Source organism: Acanthopagrus latus, chromosome 3, assembly GCF_904848185.1.
Source record: "Acanthopagrus latus isolate v.2019 chromosome 3, fAcaLat1.1, whole genome shotgun sequence".
NCBI lineage: Eukaryota > Metazoa > Chordata > Actinopteri > Spariformes > Sparidae > Acanthopagrus > Acanthopagrus latus.
Window position 1 is genome coordinate 19,347,000 of NC_051041.1, and position 14,960 is coordinate 19,361,959.

At 40.8% G+C, this 14,960-nt stretch overlaps 1 long non-coding RNA gene across 2 annotated transcripts in view; it reads right to left on the reverse strand.

Annotated features, from left to right (window-relative positions):
- The window catches only part of LOC119016960, a 30,404-nt gene extending 18,346 nt beyond the window's left edge, over positions 1-12,058 (reverse strand). Inside the window, exons 1-5 of one of the 2 annotated variants that reach the window (XR_005074305.1) lie at positions 11,898-12,058; positions 9,413-9,626; positions 8,938-9,160; positions 8,214-8,328; positions 7,980-8,093 (exon numbers count right to left, since the gene is read on the reverse strand). This is a non-coding gene — a long non-coding RNA (uncharacterized LOC119016960). Of the gene's footprint in view, positions 1-7,979; positions 8,094-8,213; positions 8,329-8,937; positions 9,627-11,897 lie in introns of both variants that reach the window. The other variant, XR_005074304.1, reaches the window with a different exon arrangement.
- Between the last annotated feature and the right edge of the window lie 2,902 nt (positions 12,059-14,960).

Here is a 14,960-nt window from a genome sequence, read left to right on the forward strand (position 1 = left end):
AATGAAGATGGCTGCTCATTAATTTGGACACCAGAGTATCATGAAGAGTGCCAGAAACCAAAGTGTTACACAATCAAAACATGGTGGATTTCAGGTGCTACGGTCCGGGACATTAAACGGAAAATACCTAAACTGATAAACAAACACTCCTGAAAATTACATTAAATTAAATCATATCAATCTACATGTTGGCACCAATGATAACTGCAGAGTGCTAAAGCAGGTTTTCATTGAACTGTTTTACTGTCAGATTTTTTTTTTTTATTCATGCTGACAAGAACAACGTTGTGTTCTGGTTAGATTGACTCAGTAGGTGATGGACCAATGACCAATAAGTGACACACTCTGGACTGAATCATCTCCAAGGGTCTCTCTGATCATTTCCAGTGTTTTCCTGAGATAACTGTGTCAGCGCACACAAATGTTCAAACAGAGACAATCATAAAAAATATGACTCATATCTCCACCACCACAATATTATAACACTGAAAACATCAGCAAATTATTCAGGCTTTCTCCTCCACCCCATCACCCCCTGGGTTTCTGGCAATGATCTAGTAGATAATTTCACTTCTTAAACTACAAATTTTATTGGTGCAATTGCTCCCACTGAGGTAAAGGTGATCTCTGGCAAGAAAAAAAACACCATGGAGAAATGTCATGCTGTAAAAATAAAATAATTTTAAAAAAAAAATCATAACAGAGAGTGTTGAAATAGGTGGCAGACAGAGTTAAAGGTTCATTATGTCATCTAGATAGACATTCATAATGCAGAAGTGAGATATGAAAGGTAGCGCTGCTTCTCAGACATCATCACCAAAAACAATAACAATGCACCTTTCTGATTTTCTAAAGCTGTAAAACTGTCCTGTACTGGGAGCCCCTGAAGTTATATTCACCAGAAAATACAATTTGCCTCATTCTTAACTGATAAAATTGAGAAAATCTGACAAGCCCTCAGTTCCTTGCTATCTAGCATAGGGTCTTGTCCTTGCAACCACTTAAAACAAACTCAATTAACATGACACAAGTTGATCCTATCAACCATATAGCCTTGGAGAAAATCCTCTTCCTTCAGCCTTGATATTCTGCCTACAGGCTTTTTCTAAAATGTTTTTAACTGCAGGGCATCAGAATTTCTTCAAATACCCAGCTTCTCTCAGCTTATTTCCCACAGGCCCTTAAAACTGCAGTTATTAAGCCGCTCTTAAAGAAGAACAATCCAGACGGCTCACTAATGAACAATTATGAGCTCATATCTAACTTTTCATTTTTTCAAGTAAAATCTGTGAAAACTATGTTTCTGAGCAGTTTAACACCACGGTCCTAAACAACTGTCCTGTGTTTTCCAGTTTTGACCTAACTGCAGCACAGACACTGCTCTAGATAGGGTTTTGAAGAATATACAATGGTATGAGTGTCAGTCTAGTAGATGTCACTGCTGCATTCAGCATAGTTGACCACATTACACTCCATTACTGCATACTGCTTAACTGTTTTGAATCCTATTTGGCAGACAGGAACTACTGTTTGTTGGACAGTAATTAACAAATCCAGGTGCATAGAAATTACATGTGGAGTTCCCCAGGGCTCCATCTTCACGCCTCTTCTGTTGCCTCATCTGGTCTCATTGGCAAACTTATCTAATCTAATAATGATAGCAATAATTATAATATCTTAGCATTTTTTATGCACTGGATATTTGGAACCAATATCTAGAAAAGTTGAGCGCTACTCAATCTCTTTTTTTAAAGTCAGGGTGTTTACTTCCGTTTTCACCACCTCACTTTATTGAGTTAAATTGCATTGCACTGTTGGTGAACTGTCATCGTTATTCTAATGTTTTATCCATATAATTCTATTTAAGCATATTTGTAATCTATCATTATACTACTATTTCAGGTAGTATGTACATTTTGTATTGCCTTGTGGGTGAAAGGTGCTACACACATCTGTTTTCCACTTGGCAAAGAAGAGGTCAGCACCCATGGACAGGCAGTGAGATTTTATCTGGAGAGTAAACCTAAGAGCCAAAGAGCTGAGAATATCCTCTGCACAGGTCCATTTAGCAGCAGTGGAACAGGGGGAGAAATGAGGAAATGGCTGTGAGAGCCAGTGAGGAGGGTAGGAGAGAGAAAAGGCAGGAGTAAAAGGAAGATAGAATGAAAGACAGATATTTCACACACAATAAGCAAGAACACAGATAGTCTTTGAAACCACTGGGTCTCTGAGGTGAGTATAAAAGCCTGATATGGTGACTCACTCCGGAATCCTCTACTGACCTGCGGTTGACTTTGTTGTTAAACCTCACCAATCATCTGCCAAAATTTCAGGAGTGAGCAACAACATGTGTACATCATCGGCTACTAGCAGCCTCTCAGCTGAGGTTTAAAGCAACATAGAAATTGGCATTTTGTGTGATTTGGCAGAGTGGCTGAGACACAGACACCACTGACACTATCAAAAGTCACTTTTAAGGTAAAAATGTTACTTTGGTTCACAGTGTGCAGCCCTCTAGGATGCTCTCTTGCTCTCTGTTTGAAGCCATTAAAAGGTGACTCTTCTGCTTTGGCCCCTTTTACATATTTTTTTGCCAGCGGCTGCAACAGCAACTCTTAAAGACATCCTGCAAAGCAAATAATTATGCAAATCTGAATCTATTTAGATATAATATCAAATAAACTAGCATGACTACACAGGGCTGGGAAAACTCTCCAGGCAACTAAATATTTATGGCTTGAGTACAATAATTGTGTGGGAGCAACTCTTGCTACTTTATCTCTGTTGACTTTATGTGTTTTGTTTTGTTTTGTTTTGTCTGTGCCAGAGCAGAGAGAAGTTCCTCGCCATAAAGCCACCAATTATTGCCCGGGACTGTCAGTGGACTTTTATAGTAACACACATATGCTGTGAAGTTCAAATGAAACAAATGTTTTGTAAAAGTACAAAGATGATCTCTTTTTTTTTTCCTGTGACCTCTTTCATATGTTTGCAATTATGAGGATCACAAAGGCGTAGAAAGGGAATATACTCTGTGAAATGTCTTGTTTCTTGTCTGGACTTCTCTAACAAGAGATGAGGCTGAATTACAAAAGAAAATGTGTTTGTCTTTGAAGTACAGATCAGCTGTGCAGCATCTGAGGGTGGCCTCTGATCACTGAAGGCCTTCATGTAATGTTAGTTGTTCCTTCACTAAGTCCCCGCTGAGATAATAAAATACTGGGCCATCATTACAAGAGCTGAAGGATGAAATAGCATCCATTTACTCATCAAAACAGACGTAAAGTTGTCTCCCAGGGAAATGAATCGCTGGACTCTGATAGGCCAATATCAAGTAAAAACTTCTTAAAAATACTTTGAACACAGAATCATTCCCCCAAAGATTTTAAATAATGCAGTGCTGTGGTCAGTTGTTATAAAACAGACGAGATTCAACAACCTCGCGAGCCGGCCTCCCTGCGTGTATACCCGGTCTTCAAGGTTATTGCCGAGCCATTTGTTGCGCGTTAGATAATTGACTCTTAGATGAGGGATAACCATGATTTATGGAGAAAGAGAATACATATTCCTTCATATCTCAGTGGTGATTTATGGCGTGATAGAGCCCAAGTGATGGCCATTTTATCTGATTGTACGTCATGCAAAGTAGTCGATCAAGTCTGCACAATCAGTCACACACCTCGTCCCGGCTGAGATGACAAGGGTGAGAGACAGGGGCTTCTCTCTCTGGATTTCTTTGGTCTACTTAGAGCTCTTCAAGGCAAGTTATTATATGCAGAGCTGCGTAAACCATGGCCAACTAAATCACAGCCACTCTGAACGCACGCTGGATTTATGCCGTGTTTGAAAGATAAACCCGAGGCCTTGGAGTGGCATTCGTCATATGCAGGAATGGTCTGCACCAAGGCTTTTAAACGTATCCGACCTTTTTCACATGCTTATTGTATTTTCTGTGCTCTATTGTAGGTTTATTAGCATTTTTTCAAATATTCTGACACATTTTACATATGTGTCTTTTTATCATTTGATATCTTCCTAGAGGGTTACGTCATTTATTTTAGAGAGGCCAATTCAGTCCATACTGCAGTTAACCGAATACCAAGCTTTCTCCCCCTGAGAAACTCAATATTTAATTTCACCTTAAGTAACTGACGGGGAGAAAACCTTAACTCCCTCTTGACCTTTAGGATGCAGATCCTTGCTCATTCAGATATCTTATGCAAGTGTGTGAGTGTGTGTGTTGGGTGCGTGTGTCTGTGAGCGACTGTGGTGCCATCAATTATTAATTCACCATCTAATTTAGGATCCTGTCCTCTCATACTCTGAACTGCTCTCTGCGCATTGCGAAAGAAATGGAACTCTCTGTACAAAAGATGCCAGCGTTCCTGTTGAAATGATTTGCTCCAGATACCCACTGTTCTCTCAGACATAGCGCTGGATATTTGGCAACCATTTTAAAACACCCTGTACTACCTTTAATCTAAACCACAGTCTTCACATCCACCCCGATTCAATTTAATAACACTGCCTGTGGCTGTACCTCTCTCCAATTATTTGTCATATTAACCTCTTTCTTGCCCCTGGCTTTCACTGCCTCTGTCCATGCCCTTATCACATTGTTTGCTACTTTTTGTCTTCTTTCCCAATTGTCTGGCTTTTTACATGTGCTTCCCACACACAGAACTCTATCGCTCTATTTCTTGATACATCCAGGAGGCATTTCTTTCTTCACTCAAAAAGCCATATTCTCACCAGATCTCACATCTCATTTTCATGCTGAGCTGCTTCCGTCTTCACTGATGAAAATCATTAGAATAATTATTTTAGGTTACGTATTAAAAAGTGCACACATCTGCTGTACCAAGGGGTGACTACAGTACGAAGTAATTGATCAGAAGAGTCGCAGTGGGGGAGCTTCAAGTGCTTAGCAAGTATTCCCCTCACCACTGCTAAAAGTATGAATGAAGAGCTATGTGATGAAAGTAGAACATTGCATTAATTGAATTGGTTTTAATGGTGGGATGTACTTTGCTGAGACCCAACATCTGAGGGTTCAGGTTTGGCGCAGCCCAGCCTTTTGCCTCTGGCTCTGGTCTGCATCTGAGTGTGTCATATTTTATGAGCATGGCCAGCGATGCACAGCAGGGAAATAGAAAGGCAGCGTGGTGTGATGCACTGAAATGGCTAGCTAACGGTCAATAATAGATTCAACGAAGCAAAATATTGTTCAAGTTTTTGCTCACTTCAACCAGCACAAAATAAGTGACTTATTATAGCCAGTAAGCCCGACGTGTTCAACTGGTGGCTTGTGGGACGAATGCAGCTCTCTAAAACCTCACTGCGGCTCTTTGATTATTTTGCTATAGGCTGATTAGTCTTTTCATATGCTGTGTCAGTTGCAATGCCAAAAAAATACTCTTATTTGATTAAAAGGTTTTAACCCAGGCTGTTTAAGAAGAGGGACTACAAGAATCAAACAACCTACTTTGATGATAAAAAAGCTACCGTTTTCTTTTTTTCCCCTGTACTGTAATAATGATAAACATAGTACATTTCATAACAAAAAGTGCAATGTTTTAACACATTCAAATTCTGAGCGTTACAGACCAGACATGAAGATGCAAAGTCCCACCCCGTTGTGCCCCATGGGAACTTATTTTGGAAAGAAATCACAGGTGAGGATAAACAAATACATTTTGATCCCAAATGTTGAATTGTGCCATGATGCCTTCACATTTGATGGTTTTAAATTCAAAAGATAACTCATTCACTACCATACAGAACATATTGCCTCTCAAATAACGTCCAGTAATGGTCCACAGGACAGGCGTGACTTCACCTCTCTATAGGGAATGTAAAGGTTCACCCACTTGGCCATGAACTTTTTTGCAAATATGGCCCTTCTCAAAAAGTCGCCGAATAGGCCTGTAATAAGCTCTTCTTCTTTTTTTTATGTGATTTGTTGGGGGGGGGGAGAAAAAAGAAAAAGAAAACACAAACTGCAGCCAAATATCAACACATGATACTGCAGCATCTCATAATAATAAACCATCTGCTATACCTGTTTGTCTATATCAACCTCATCTTGGCCTTTTCCCAATATGGCAACTCCAAACTTCACTGCTGTCGATTTCCAGAACATTATGTACAGGCACGATCAAGGTCATAGAAGGCAGAATGGATAAAGAGTGATTGGGGACTTTGAGAAGCTACCGGTCAGCAAGTTTTTTCTTGATTTATCCAGCTAGCCTGTCTAAAGGTAACACAATCCACCAGCCAAAGCTCACTGATTGACACCAGAAGCCACACTACTGGGAGCAGTAACTTCACGAGGCTCTGCTGCCTAGCAGCTGCTCCCTGCAAAGAAATAGTAAATTAGGCTTTTTCTTGTTGGCATATGGCCAATCTTCAACATCCCACCTCCAACCAACAGCACCATATACCTCTACGCAGATTAACAGAATAAATACAGGGACAGGAGAGTAAAATAACTCTATATTAGTCTGAGATTTCTCATCTCACAGAATAGTACATTTAAAAAAAATGAAATAATGTACAAAAGTGCAATAACAAGTCAGACAATTCCCTCTGCCTCTGGGTTGGCAGGCACACATCCACCAAGTAACTGTGACACACCCATCAGATGTGTATCCAGCGGTCAATTTAGGATGTTTTGGGGGCATGGGTGGAAAAAAATAAAAAGGGCACCAGCTGTATGTGGTGGGACACCCTATTGCACTTTATTGTATTGTCTTTCCTGGAAGATTATTTTAATTAAACTCTCTGGCAGATAGTGTATAAGCATAATTTACATAATCGAAAAGAAGTAGGTACAGGCCAAGTTCAGGTCCTTCACACCCATGCAGACCTGTGAAATCCACAAGGCTGTAGGCTAAATGCTGAGAATGGATACATTTATACTTACAAGTTTTCTAAAAGTCTCCCTAAAGTTTATCCAAGGCTCCCTTGACTTTCACAATGTTTAATTTATTTCTCTTTTTATAAATCAAAATAAGTTATTTCTTAAATTTCATTTCTACTATTGAAACTTTTCAAGTTTTAATACTGCTGGTGTTGACAAAGCCCTGAGGATACAGGATGTTCAAAGAGGTAGAAAAGTAATCATGGCATTGCATTGTGGGACACATCCCTTGTAATATTTCATTAAATTCAAAGCTTAATTTGTAGTTTAAAGGTGCAAGAATTGCGTGGTGTGTAAACAAATAGGGGGCGGCATAACACTGGAGCACTGGAGTCACTGCTGCTGACTCCAGCTGCAGTCAGCTAGTTAGCTCAGTTAGCCATGAGACTAGCGGTCAGGATTGTGAGCTTGTGGACCAGGTCAGTGTTGGTGTTTACACCACCAGTAGAATGGTTACTATACTTACCTCAGAAGACATCTCTCCAACACAAAACATAGACATCGTTAATCAAAAATGTTGTTTCTTCACATTCTTCACTGCTGATTATTTTAGCTTTTTATATTTTTTTCACTCAAATTCTTTGCCCCTTTAAAAGGCAGTAAGTCAGTTTTCAGTTCATTGTTTACTGAGTGAACCATACTGAACCTCTACGTAGGATTACCTTTGTTTGCTCTGGCACTTGGAGGGGGCAGAATTCTGTTTTGAGCCACAGGGACTCAATGAAGGCTTGAGTCATAGACACTGAAGCTACCACCATGTAAGACCAGCCATTAGCTCCACATTTAACCATGAAATGAAAGCCCAACAGGAGGCAACAGTTCATTGCAGGTGAGGCTGGCCATGCTCTGCCTCTCCTCTCCTTCTTTATTGCTTTCCCATCCTGGCAGCTCATTGGAAGGCTTCATGTTTTACACTTGACGGATGCATATATGTATTATGTTTATATTAACATACAAAGGCAGAGAGATGAGGACATGCACAGACCTATGTATGCTCTATATATTGATCCAGACAGGGACAGACATGGAGACGTGTACTATGCAAACTCATACTCACTGAGCCTCTCATACTCTTCTTCTCGCTCTCTCTCATTGACAATATTCCAGTCCAAACCCCTGCAGATATCATTTGCAGGTTCGTGCGCCCACGCTGTCAAGTTTCAGTGTTTGCCTGAAGAAATGAGTCGGGAGTCAACAGCAAAAAACAACACAGAAACAACTCTGTATACTCAGGGCAGCACTCTATCTGCCAACCCAGGCCTTGGCAGCGCACTACGATGGCAGCACTAACCCTGCAGTGCAGCAGGGTTCCCGGTGTGAAAGCTGATCAGACCCTCTCTACGTGTTGTGTAGCGTGACAGGACACCCACCACCTCTGCCAGGTTTGGCCAGTTTTTCCACTTAAGCTGGGAAAAGCAATTTAAAGAGGGTCAAAGAAAGTATCTCCTGACAGAATAATGTTGTGATAACAAGTCAAAATGTCATTGTGACGTATTTTAAAACAATCTAAAAAGAATCCTAGAATTCCTAGACCAAACTGTGCGACATGAACACAAGAACGAACAAGGAACAGAGACAGTTGCTAAGTCAGTGTTAAACAAGAGCAACTCTAAACAAAAAGAATAAGTTGATTGCTATTGATTTACAAAACAAGATATATCACTGTTCATCAAACAACACGGCTGTTGCAGTGTACTAGCGTCAGGCATACCAGACCTTTATCTATGGTTGCTGTCGGTCTTGGTTTAGGCAACAAAACTACTTGGTTAGGTTTAGGAAAAAAATGCAGTTTAGGTTAAAAAAAACAACATTGCTTAAATTACTATATATATCAGGGAGGTCAAATTATTTGTCACAATAGATAGACACTAATATCTTTGGGCACAGAGCATTTTTCAGAGCATTATTTGGCATCTGCTCAGCAATATGAAAATATGCAACAATAGGTTGTACATGCGACACAAAACCTAGTCTAGTGGATGAAAGTCCTATAATTCAACCATTCAACCTCTCACACTTATTCCCTCCTTTTATGCTTTGTTCGGTTGCAGTGATGGTCCTGGTCCGACATTAATCATCATGTTCCAGGAGCAACACCAACAGGAGTCGCAAAGCTCTGCCATCAAAACAACACTATTGGTTAGTTGCAATGATGGTCCTGGAGCAACATTAATTATGATGTTAGCCAGCAGGCCGTTTCTCTGTGGTCCCCGGACAGATGTTGCAGTCACCCTAAAACTGAATTACAAAACATATCAAGCTTATTTAGAATCATGCAGAACAATAAACAAGGAAAAGAGAATATTCATGTTAGGACACCATTACACGATACTGTCAGGCACTATTCAAAACATGCAACACAGAGAGGCTGTGCACTGTACCACATACACACATAGACGCAGCCCGTGTGTGTGTGTTATTTTTTTAACTCCACTCCACTGCACAGACAAATCTCAGTTTCAGTGGAATCTAAAGTCTGACATACTCAACTCAGACATAGCTGCCATGCCTCAGGGCTCCAAAAACAAAAGCAATCCTTGTCCATTTGAAAACATATCCTCTTCACTGCACGACAACTGTCCTGCCTGGTCACCTCTTTCGCTTGGCCTTCCATCGGATGTGAGATATGAGGACAGACGTGACAATATTAATCTCTTCATGCAACAGGAGGGCTAGTGTTGCTTGACACAACACTTTGTTTCCTCTGTAAAAGAAAAAAAGAAAGGGCTTCACAGAACAACTCGAGTGTATCCATCTTATTTGATTCTATTATAAGCATTTCTTCCATTCAATCATTAAATGACTATGGTCCTGCCCAAAAAGTATTATGATGTCCACACAGTCACAGCCGGCTGCACCATGTGGTCTGTGTGAGCCAGACCACTTATTAGCAATGTTCAGTGGAATCTGAAAGCTTAATGGCTTGTTGTGAATGTCATTGCTTGGCTCAGCTTGCTTAAGTGCCTGTGTTTAAATTTTCATACCGCATCCACTTGTTTGAGATGTACAGAGGGGTCCATCACTTACATCAATTTGTTTTAATCGCTGCTCAAAAACTTATTTTCATTCATATTCGTTTTGCTCAGTTGACTGCTGCCTCATTCATGACATAATCTACAATTAACAAAGTAATGTGTGGCCATGAAACATTCATGCATAGTGACACAACTCTTGCCATAGCACAGCAATGTGTGTGTCATCAAGTGTTTAACATGTGAGAACAAGATGAGCATGACATGGCCATCCTTATCCTGTACGCACTACACCTATGACAGATTGTGTAATGTAGCTAATGTTAGCAGGTTTGTTGTGTGTGCAATTTTAGCAGTACGGTTACTTGTATGTGTTTTTTCATGTGCATGTCAATCTGCTACCTGTAACTAGTGGCGGTCCTAGCTTGTGTGATGCCCTGGGCGAGCGTCGCATTCAGCGCAAAATTTCAGGGCCCTTATCCAAACTTGCATTGAATCTGTCTGATGTTTTGTGATGACTGCAACATTTACTTTATGAATTATAGGTCTGTGAGTGTGAGACATGCTAGCCTATACTCATTTTCAGGTTCATAATATTATTTTTGGTTACTGTTAGAATCGGTTAACATGTTTTAATTTAAAAAGTAGTAGTGCATCTTTTTTTCTCATTCTGTCTAGAATGCTCAACATGTCGCCGATTGGCTATGTCTTGTTTTCAGTTTGCAGGTCGCTTCAATTCTACAGTGAATGTAGGCATAAATTATGCAAATGTGTAACTTGGTGATGAAAGATGATAAAGGGCGGTGTCACAATGGCATCAGCTTTTTTTTTCTGACAGCATGGACTTGGGACTTGTTAACTTGAAGACCTTTTACATGAATAACAACCTATATGACAAACAGAACGAAAGGAAAAAAAAAAAAAACGAAATAGCATAATAGGTCTCGTTCAAGTGATCATGAAATGTGAACACGTTTGCATCTCTTCTGTGGATGTCCTGGAAGTAGACAAACCACCATTACTGTGGCAGCATCTCCCTATAAAATCTACATGTTTTCTTTGCAACCTGCCTTAAGTTGAAGGTCCCATATTATGAAAAACACGTTTTCTCTGGTCTCTACATATATAAGCTGGTCCTCGCTGAGCCTGCCAACTCCCAGAATGAGGAAACAAGCGATTCATGCATGGTCTCTGCAGCCCACCCGCTGGTAACACAGCGCTCCTACATGCTGTTCAGATTCAGCTCCTTTCATTATGTAACGAAAGGAGTCATTATCATACGCCGACCTCCTCTGCCCGGCGATAGGAGAGAGGGGCGTTCATCTCCGCGGTGAAGTTCCGTGTGTCCAGCAGTGAGACAGCAGTGTTTTGCAACGTTGTCACGCAGAGCTAGACACACAAATTACACTGTTGTTGGTTGTATAAACCAACATCAGTGTCTATATTCTGTCCCACCTACAGAACAACAGAAGAAACAGTGGTTGTGTTTCATATTTTAAGACAACATGCCCGCTGCGGTTCGTGTTAGCTTGTGTGTGTGTGTGTGTGCTAACCACTTCACATCTGACTGCTTCAGCAGCGAGGGTCAGTACAAAGCTGGCTTTGCCTCGACACTGACCCTCGTAAAAGGATCAGTCCCAACCATACCGGACCCAGCAACTGCACCCGAGCCACCGAAAAGTGTCGCCTCGGTTTAATAGTATTTACAGTTGCCGAAGAGTCTGGTGAAGTCGGCTGGAATTTGGCTAACTAGTTAGCTCCACTTCAGTCTGCCATGCAATGGGTTTTGAAGTGAGTTTGATGTTAACAATATTACAATGGAGCTTGATTGTCACAATAAAATGTCTGAAAACATGTGCATTATCTCTGGAGACAGAGATGATGCGAACAGTGTCCAAGAGTTTGGAGACAAACACAGCTTTCACTAGCTGTTAGCCATTAGCTACATGGCAGCAAATGTAACAACACAAATAAACAACCTAACATTATACAGACACACTAACCATTCTGAAACGTCCTGCTGCATCCACAGAGTCTGTACTTCTTCAGAAGCCTCTCCTTCTGGATCCGATTCTGAGTCAAACTGGTACTGTTGAAGGAAAAAATCTCTGCGAGCCACAGCGATACATATATACATCCACCATAAACATTAGCGCATGCTACTGCTAATGCAAGGGGCATGCTCTCCCTGAGAGTGAGGTGGCAGGAAGAGCTCTCCAAGTGGGCGTGGACAGATGGAGCTCATTAGCATTTAAAGGTGCAGGCACAGAAACAGACTGCTGTGAATAGAGCTCTGTAGAGCGACTTTCAGACAGCTGAAATTCAGGACCATGGATGGGTTTGGGGCAATGCATATCGAATACAGAGTTGTTGGACATCAGACAGCTGTGTGAAACTGATGAAAACCAGTATAATATGGGACTTTTAAAGATTTTCTACTTTTACCCTCACCCCCCCATGCAAAATTACTTTCTACTGCGATGTCATGGTAATTGGGAAGAACCTGTTTGGTTTTTGGCTGCTCCAAGAGTAGTGGCAAACGTTAACTAAGAGTGCCCCTGCCTGATATTGTACCACTGACAGATTCCCTGCACATGCAAAGGAAAAAGATGTTCACCAGAGGTGGATATTATAATGATTGTTATAATCATTACTGAATAATTAATATAATGTTATTGTAACTGTGAGTGACATATTATGTTATGTTGGCAGGAGATTCATTGATTAATCTTGAATACAAATAAAACAAAAAAACAAAAGAATCGCCCGTTGGATTTGTCTTAATTGAGTCTTTTAGTATAAAAATAGTAAACAGTGCAAGATTAGAGGGCTGACTACTGAAGAGACCTTCACTAATGGACAGTGCTGTCGAATTGCTGTCCTTCCATTACACCTCTCTTTTCACCTTCATTAGTTTTTAGAATATGGCTTTCTGACATGTCTATAAGTGAATTAATTTAAATACTGTAACTCAGTTTGGGCCTCCTACTAACACATCACAGAGACTCTGAGCTCTGATAAGAGCCTGTACTTACTGACCCGGTACAGTTTTCCACTTCACCACGAGCAGTAAGCTCAACTGACTAGTATTACGGCATCAACAAACCTCAGGCAACATGGTTATTAAAAATAAATGACTGTCTACTCTGCAAGCACTTTTGCGATATTTCGTCTTGTATGTGTGTGTGTGTGTGTGTGTGCGCGCACATCACATTGTTTAATTTTTAAGGTGTTTTCCCAATTGTGGCACAGGGAAGCAATTCTGATTAACTGATTCGAAGGAAGGAGAAAATAATGTGGGAGGCCAGTCCATGCTATGAGTCACACAAATGTACACAGTGGCACAATTAGAGAGAGCTCAGTCTGGGTTTAAGGTAGCAGCAAGTAGTGCACATAAAACATCTTTTGTCTGAGTGTTACAGCCCACTGCTGCGACGGGTCTGGGTGGCTGCTCGAAACAGACACTTTTATAAAATTCATCACACAGTCCGACAGGTTTTAATTCACCAGCTTACAAACAAACACTGCAATCTCATTGGAGCATAATAAAAAGTGTAGCTATCTGACCATCTGTTTAAATGACAAGAGGAACTTGTAATTGTTTTATTTTGTTGTTGCAACAAATATGTCTTTCTTTAGTGCAAGGCAGTTATGTAAAGTAATTAGAAGATACATTTATTATTGTAGTGGCAACTTGTCCACATATCAGTAAGGCTAATGTTTTTTTACTGTAGATCCCTTTGTGTTGCTCTGTATTAATTGTTTGAGCATTTGGCCTTTCCTGCTCATTGTAGTAATGATTCATGCCCATTGTTATCCAATTTAGAGTTACTCCCTGAACCGTAGACCTGCAGCACAATGCACAACTGCTGGGTTTCTTCAGTTTCCACCATTTTCTGTATGTTCGTTTAAAACTGAATCACAGACAGTCTTGTACGTTATTGAACTGTATTCTCCAAGTGTCCAGCTGCCAGATGGTCGAGTCTATTACAGTGAATTTCAGTTTTGCACTTGCATTGTTTGAGCTCTTTGCACATTTTAGCTCTGCAGCCTGGATGATGCGGGAAAGACAAAGTCAATGAGACAAAATATGGTGAATTATTCTTCAGAGTGGATTGGCTACAAAATGAATGACCCTCTTTTCTCTCCAGACTTTGTGAAATAATTACATCTCTGATGTATAATTGATCCATCTGTCTGTTAGATATAATTTTGTGCCTTGCAAAATTCCATAACTCCGCTGCACTTCTTGAGTTCTGTAAAGCTGATCCATGCTCTAGATCGGAGTCCTCTCTTGTCTGGATGTTTGGCAGCTTTGGACTTGACGCAAAGTTGGTGACACATCCTTTGTAATACATCCTTCCAGTCAGCTGGTAGGGATTTGATCGCCAGCAGCGAAGGCTTTTATCTTGTTTAAGCAGAGGAAAGTATAATTAAAGGAGAGAAAGAGACTAGAATACCTGACTCTAGACTACCTGGGGCTAGGTGTTCTGTTAGGGCATAGAACTAAACCTCCACAGTCTCAGCAGTTTGTCCTATGAATGTAATTACTTTACTTCCTCACTCATATTGTCTTTAACACATTTAGAAAAAGCATGCTCCTCAAGCAAAATGTCCCTACCATCGCTCTTCATTGTGTTTCCCAACTGCTCCTCGTTCCCCTTGTCAGCAGTGTGCCACTGGAAGCGTATCCCGAGGCTCTCAGCAGAGGCGAGGCTTACTCAGTGTGATGAGACTTGTTTTTCATACTATGTTGCACAGTAAACAACATCAAACATTTATGAGAGTTTTATGCAAGCCATCAGAAGGGCCCCTGTCTGTGGCTGGGCTGGGGATATAATTTGCCTCTCCTTACCCGATCCGACCCCCTCCTGCTGTGGGCACTAGGGCTAAAAGTGATGCTGGCTTGTTAGCTCGCTGCAAGAGAAGCCAGCAGGTCACTATGGCTGACAACATATATATCTTGAACTTGTATGCCATCTCTCTCTGTCTCTCTCTCTCTCTTTTAATTTTCCATCCCTGCATCTACTGCCTCGTCCTCATCATGTCAGTTCTCTATTTATCTG